Below are 7,424 nucleotides of genomic sequence, written 5' to 3' on the forward strand. Positions count from 1 at the left end.
TTCCATTCATCGCTTCTCTCAGGTTAACCCGAGAATGTAATAATCTATAATGGTCCTTGTAAATAAATAGATACTAATGTTTTAACGAGACCAGGCAGCTGCCAAAGTTGGCCAATACCCAAGACGTTAAGTGATTCAGTCAGTAGGAGAAACCTGAGTTCAGGAATACCCACCAGGTCAAATCTTCTTTTTGTATCAGAAAGAAACAAAATGTAGTGTGTGTCTGTCAGTTCACCTTGCCTATCAAAACCTTACCACAAACAAACCAACCATGAGACTGGAAGCAGACAGGTTTTTAGTTTTTACTTTTTTGGTCTTATTTATAAGCTCATCTAATGGCTTAGCTAACAAATGTACCAACTCATTCTCTGGTATGGATTTGAGATACATTTGGCCTTGACAAATACTGTCCAGATGTTGGCTAAATTGTGTCTGCTTTCAACAGAAGGTCAATAAACTGAGAAAACTGGCTTTGTGTTTCCCAAAAATTTATGAGTCCAAATCCTAGAAATGAGATTAAACCATGGTAGGGATAATCAGGACTTACTTGAAATGGAAGAAAAGAGTGAAACATTTTTTCCCTGCCTTCTCCAAGAATAACTATAATTTCTCCACAAGATAATTCGCATTTTGGAGAGAGTCTTCGGTTGTTAAAGAACAGACAAAGAAGAGGAAAGTGATGGTGGGAAGAGAAGGGGACAAGAACAAAAAGACAGTATGAGACACCAAAAATAAAAAAACAGATGCAAGACCAACAATAAAAAACAGATGCAAAGGCGAAATACGGAGGCTATTTACCCTCAAAACAGCTGTCTAGAATTCTCACCACTCCACACCTCTCCTGTGGCACAGGTACACACGCCTGAAGTTGTGGAGCTACCATAGATGCCAGGAATGCCCTGTGCAAATGGCTGTGCTACATTTCCTTAACTCCCATAGAAACAATCAGGTGTTTTTCTCACCGGAAATCCCAATGATAAGGATTCTAAAACCAGATCATTGAAACAGAGAGATATAGTGACATGAGACATCTCTGTGTATCACCTGGTCATCTTTAAAACTGTCTTTTTTCAACTTAAAGGGGAGTTAATATATATCATCTTCAAAGGGAAATATACCAGAACACTTTTTTCCATTAAGTTTGTTGGTACATTTTAGGTATACAATACAGTTACATTCATCATTGGGATCTTGTATCTTTACATGATGTACCTTGGTTCTTATTTTTTCCCCATTCCCCTGCCCTCCCTTCACCCCCTCCACTCTTCTCTATTTACAAGGACTTTGTTTCCATAATAATATAAACAAAATTTTAAAAATATTAAAATTATTCACAGTCACAGACACAAGGATTTTCTTATTGTAAATTATATGTCAAATAAGCTGCACCAGCCTTAAAGAGATAATAGGTGGGAAAAACAATAAATTATTATTTTATGTTTGATTTATTTAAAGATCAGTCTGCCACAAATTTTAATTATCCCAGTTATTTAAACCAGAAATATGTAAACAAAACCTTTCAACTCAAGTGAATAAGTTATAAATTCAGAATTTTACTCTAAAAAGTCTTGAGCCCAGAGATTGCATTCACTTAGAATTACATGAAACATGCTCTCCAATTAGGAGTAGGGGTGAATGGAAGAAACTTACAAACTAATATTAAGAATATATCTTTAGGGTTGGGGATTTAGCTCAGTGGTTTCACCGCCTGCTGTGCAAGCTCAAGGACCCGAGTTCGATCCCTGATACAAAAAAACCACATCTTTATTTTGTTGAAGTCAAATGATGATCTGTATGATAGAGTAGACCTCCACTGAGAACCCAGAGTGAACTATAGAAGAAAGAGGCAAGGAGTGGTGTGAGAGGAAGTGGGAGATGCCAAATAGCGACAGGACCATGCAGAGCCTTGTAGGCACATTTGAGATATTTGACCTCGATCTTCTAAGCAAAAAGAACCCATCAAAGTGTTTTAAACAAGGAAGAACATGACTGAATTTGTATTTATACAATGTCCCTCTAGATGTAGAATAAGAATGGGCCTGGGACTCTGGGAAAGTCCAGGAACAAATTGATGGTTATGGTGCTAAAGGGTTAGCAAAATGGAAAATAATGATGAAGGGTTAAATAAGCTTATATTTAGAGAAGAGTTAAGAATGGTCCTTCAGTTTGGGGTAGTAACAGGTGCTTGACATTATGACTGCTAACATAAAGACAAGGTGGAGATCATGAGTTTAGTTTTGGAAATCAGTTTAGGGAAGCTTAAAGAAATCCATCAGCTAAAGTTGAACATACAAATTTGGAACTTAGCTAAAAAGTGTTGGAGATTATATATATATATATTATATATATATATAATCATATTCTAATATGAGTTTTCATTAGCTATTTGGGTTCAGTCCTATAGCAAAAACTAAATATCGGCTACTGATTTAAAAAATTCTTATCCTTTTTGTTAATAGAATCATCTCCTCTATGTTTTCAAAGGAAGGTGATTTTCTTCTCAGTTCTTGTTTAGCCTAAGCCAAACAAGTCATTGGTTTGAAACTGCTTTCTTTCTTTCTATTCCTAATAGGATTCTGAATAATGAAAACCAAAAACCAGCCAACACACTGGTAATTACATGTGTTTAAAACATGTGTTTTATCAGATTTATCTCTCATATTAATATAAGAAGCAATGAATTTTCAAAAAAGTAGTATTTGAACTTTGCTTCTAGTGTGCAATAAACACATGGCAAGCTCTGTGAAAGCAGGATTGTGCTTGTGTTCATCAATAACAAAAGGCACTCAATGAGGTCTGAATAGAGGATGATTGAGTGAGATTTTTGCACAAGTGTCATACACTTCAGAAAGGTACTAGAAGACTTCTGAAAAATATTTTCTTTCCTTTAATACCAGTAAAGGGTATCTGCTTATTGTATCTCTGGTCTGTGTCTGTATATAACACCAAAATCTACAATATCTGTCAAGTCTGAAGATGAAGATGACACAAGAGGAGACAGTTAAGAGAACCACAGAGAACAGAGCTGCCTGAAGCTGGAGCTTCAGCTTGGAGCTGCCTATCTATGTAAGCGGCCCAAGTGAGATAATACATTTCATTATTTTTCAAATCTAGTTGAGCTAATATCTAGATAGTTTTAGCCGGAGGCATTCTAACTTTCCAAATACCACTTTCACTTGGAAATAACACACTGCTAGGCATGACTAACTTTGTGAATATGTCAGATGACATTCAGTTCATGCAACTTATCCTTATCCTTTGCCGAGACTATTCCAATGTGCCTCAAACTACTATAACAAAGGGGCTGCACTAAACTATAAAATATCAGAACTCTGTGTTTTATCCGATTTTTCTTTCATTATTTTTTACACGTTTTTCCCAAGGCAGATGAGGGAACATTCTGTGTTGTGTCCTTCACGAATTTTCAGCATTAGCATCATTATTTCAGTATAACTATAACATGTGTTCCAGTAGGATGAGGTGGTTAAGTCCCTATAAATCAAATTGTGTCACAGACCCCATTACAGTATGTCCCCAACTTAAGAACATTCTAGTTACAAACTTTCACAGAGATGAACGGACCTCGCATTAGGAACATTTGTATATGGAAACATTACAGAAGTAGCTCACATATCTGGCGGACATTGTCACAGTTGTGCTGCTGTGTGCTTATGGTACAGTGCAATAGTGCACAGGAGTACAGTGCTCAATCAGAGCCAGGGATGTCCAGAAGCAAAAGGAAAAGTAGTGGTGATGTAGAGGGGACTGCTAGAAGGCACAAAGCAATATGCATTGTATATTTGTGGCAAAAGTGTGTAAGACTCACTTTGTCAGACTTACAAACAAATTCAACTTATAAACATTCTCTGGAAACTCGTTCATAAGTCGGGGGCTTACTATATAGAATTGACTTCTCCCTGGGTGTGATAATAATGGTTTTCATCTGCCCTGCCAAATAAAGGCAAACTTCTAGGATTTATAGATATGAACAAAATCCATAACTATGTCCCAAACACTATGGCTTTTATTAATTTGGAAGGGAAGGCAATCACTCTAGAAGAAAAGTAACATTAAGGACAATACTTGAAAACTGTATTAAATATAGGTTACCTTAGATGCCATCAACATTTCCATACTGGTCAGCATGAATTAAATGAGAAGATCATAGAAATATCATGCACAATAAATTGTTTCAGTGGGCCTGATCCTCTACCCTTCTTTTTATCCACACTCTTTAACATATAACTTTATAACTCTAACTGATGACAATTTATTTTCCTATTTGCTGGGTCTGAAATGGTCTTGAAGCTTATTTTGGTTAATAGAATAGGGCAGAAATGATGATGTGCCAACTCCAAACATAGTTCTCAAAAGAATGTGTTTCTGCTTTTCTTTTCCATTCATCCCCTCCATGAAGACATGTCTGTGCTAGCTAGAATGAAGATAAAGCACCTGAAACAGATCTGAGTTGTCCCAGCCATCCTAGCTTGAGCTAATCTGGATCATAAATTATGTGCCACACAGACCTGTAAGTGACTATAGCCCAGATCATTAAAATCTCCTCACTGATCCATGTCTTCTTGAACAATATCAACCAAGATGAGCTATATTCAACCCAGAGCATCTGAGTCTCCAATTTTTTACCTAAAAAATGGTTATTGTATTTGACACTGTGATTTTGACAGTTATTTATTACACATGATTATATGACTTTACCAAAATTTAACTGATAAACTGTGCTTTCTGTGACAATTAATCATGATATGTCAACATGAATAATTAAGAAATGCCAAGCGGAGCTGGGCATGGTGGCACAAGCCTGTAATCCCAGCACTTTATAGTCTGAGGCTAGAGGATCGCTGGGTGTTCCAGGCAAGCTTGGACTACATAGTGAGTTCAAGGCCAGTCTGAACTAAATAGTGGCCTACTAGTTATTAATTGAGGCAAAGTCACAACTGTATATATTTTTTAACTAAACTTATAAGTGAATAAATTTGTTTCTCCTCCCATACTTTCTGTCTCAATAAATGTCACTACAATTCTTACATTTCCCCAAGCTTTGAAGTAGGTATCATCTTGAAATATTTCCTCTTCCTCTTCCTCTCCCTCCAAATGTAACCAAACACAAAATGCTGTAGGTCATCAAAATTGAGAATCCACTTGCTTCTTTCCATATTGGATGTACCACATTGGTCCAAATAACCTTATGGCATTTGAATCCCTAAAACAGCCCCAGATCTTGCCAACCTTTCACTGGAATCTATGACTTACCTTCCAAAATCCAGACAAAGCTTCAGATATTGGTTCAGGCATGATAGGAAACAGAACAACTCTACAAACCCAGCCAACAGGCATAAAGTGGATTTCTTCCTCCATAGTAATACTAGTATCATTTACCCTGCGGTTTTTCGGGTCTACTATTATTCTAAGATTCCAAGACAGAGAGTAGAATTGGCTTAGGTTGGACCACATGGCCATTGTTGATGAAAGGAAAACAAAGCCCCCTACTGCATCAGCTAAGAGGAAGTCAAGATGCTTTTAACCAAACAAGAAGAGACAGAAGGCTGTAAGGCAAAATCAACAATGTTTCAGCTCCTCTAGCATATCTGATTTCTCTCAAATCTTTATATTTTTATTGTCAGAATCTTTGTCAATCTATGTTCATACCTTTAGCATGGAAATCTGGCGCTGCAAATTGATGTTTCAATTTGACATCTTCTGAGATAATTTTCTGATGTTATCTTTAAATGGTTTCAGTATGTTGGCTGCAGAAAAAAAGTATTTCTGCTTCAAGGTTACCTAATGATTATTCCTTTATGTGTATACAACCAGGTGGTCTAGGACTCAAGTTTTTTTTGTTTTCACTCCTATCTCACATTTCTACAATTTTCCTAATGACTGCCTTTGCTTCTAGATATCATGGATTGTTAGTTTCCCATTCTGTAATGTGAAATGAAATTTCATTTGTGTAAACTTGACAATTATTTCTTGTATCTCACATTCTCTATGCAAGCCTATGGTAGCTTTTCTATTATAGGCCAAGAAGTGTTGCTCAAAATGGAACTAGCTTCAGAGAAAATATAGCAGATGTATAGATATAGGTATTGGATGAAAAGAGGTCTTATACAACAGACACAAGATTTCTCATGGCAATGTAGGAAATGCTGAATAATAACATTATGCTGAATAATAACAGGCAGTGGATTTCAAAGCAGTCAAATAGACATGGGCAGTAAGAATTCATAGATCCACTTTTGGCTTCACTGTTGATCTCATGTACATGTTCTGTACATGTCTGCTAAGTTCAACTGCTATCATATAAATAAAGCAATTCTCGATGTCCTAAAGAGAATTTCAGCTAGTACAGGGATTTTTGTTTTTATTTTTGTTTTGTGCTTTTCCTTCCATGATGATAGACAATATATAGAAGGATACTTCAGGCCAAGGGTCTATATGTGATTTAGTCAGCAGGATGCAGGCCAGAGGCAGAAATCCTTCATAGAAGTCTAGGATGAACAGCTATGATAGACCCAACTGGCTGCCATTTCAGCAAACATTTCCTTGTTAACACAGAAAATGTGTCCAAAATAGGGAATCTTGAATGAGCCAAATCAACTGCAGTGCATTTTGCCAGTAGCTAGCTTGGGCATGTGATCTAATTCTGCCCAGTTAATGAGTGAAAGTCTCCTGAGAGAATTATGGAGAATATTTTCTTCTGTGATACAAGGAAATTTATGAAAGAATTATTTCTCTTTTCATTCACTAGGTGTTGCACAGAACTGTAAGATCTATGCCCATAAAGGGACAAGTCTGAGGAATAATGTTATGCTCATTATAATGGAAAGAACTCTTTATCTTTGATAATCTTGTTGATTTATTGATTTACTCTGCAAGTGTTCTACTGGGAACTTTCTTATTATGCAAAATAATAACCCTTATATTAAGCTATTTTTAAGTGAATATAATACTAGAGTAGAAAGATGCTAGGACAGCAAACTTTCCAGTTTTGAGGAGCATAGCTAGAAATAGTAGCCCAAGGCATGGCTGCTGTAGAAGGATAAAACTTTGTTCCAAGTTGTATGTCTACCTGGTTATGATTATCCTCACTTTTATGGATTATTTTACATGTTGAATTATTTACCTGGGGTTCATGAGTGATTAAACCATTTTTGAAGACACAATGTTCAAGAAATTATTAAACATAATTGTAAATGTCTTCTAAAACTTTACTCCTAATCTTTATTTTCATTTTCTATCTTGTTTCCCTTATAATTATAAATGAAAGCTATTTACGGACGGTGATACTGTAAGTTTAAACTTGGTAAATACTGAATACTGAAATATTCTGCTTTTGACATTTTTATTTTATCCAAAGACCTTTGGAGTAACCTATATTTTGTTTCCAGTGGGAATCAGAATCATTG

This window comes from Heterocephalus glaber, unplaced genomic scaffold (genome assembly GCF_053883595.1).
Source record: "Heterocephalus glaber isolate CG9 unplaced genomic scaffold, H.glaber_assembly_v1.0 deba00001662, whole genome shotgun sequence".
Lineage (NCBI taxonomy): Eukaryota > Metazoa > Chordata > Mammalia > Rodentia > Bathyergidae > Heterocephalus > Heterocephalus glaber.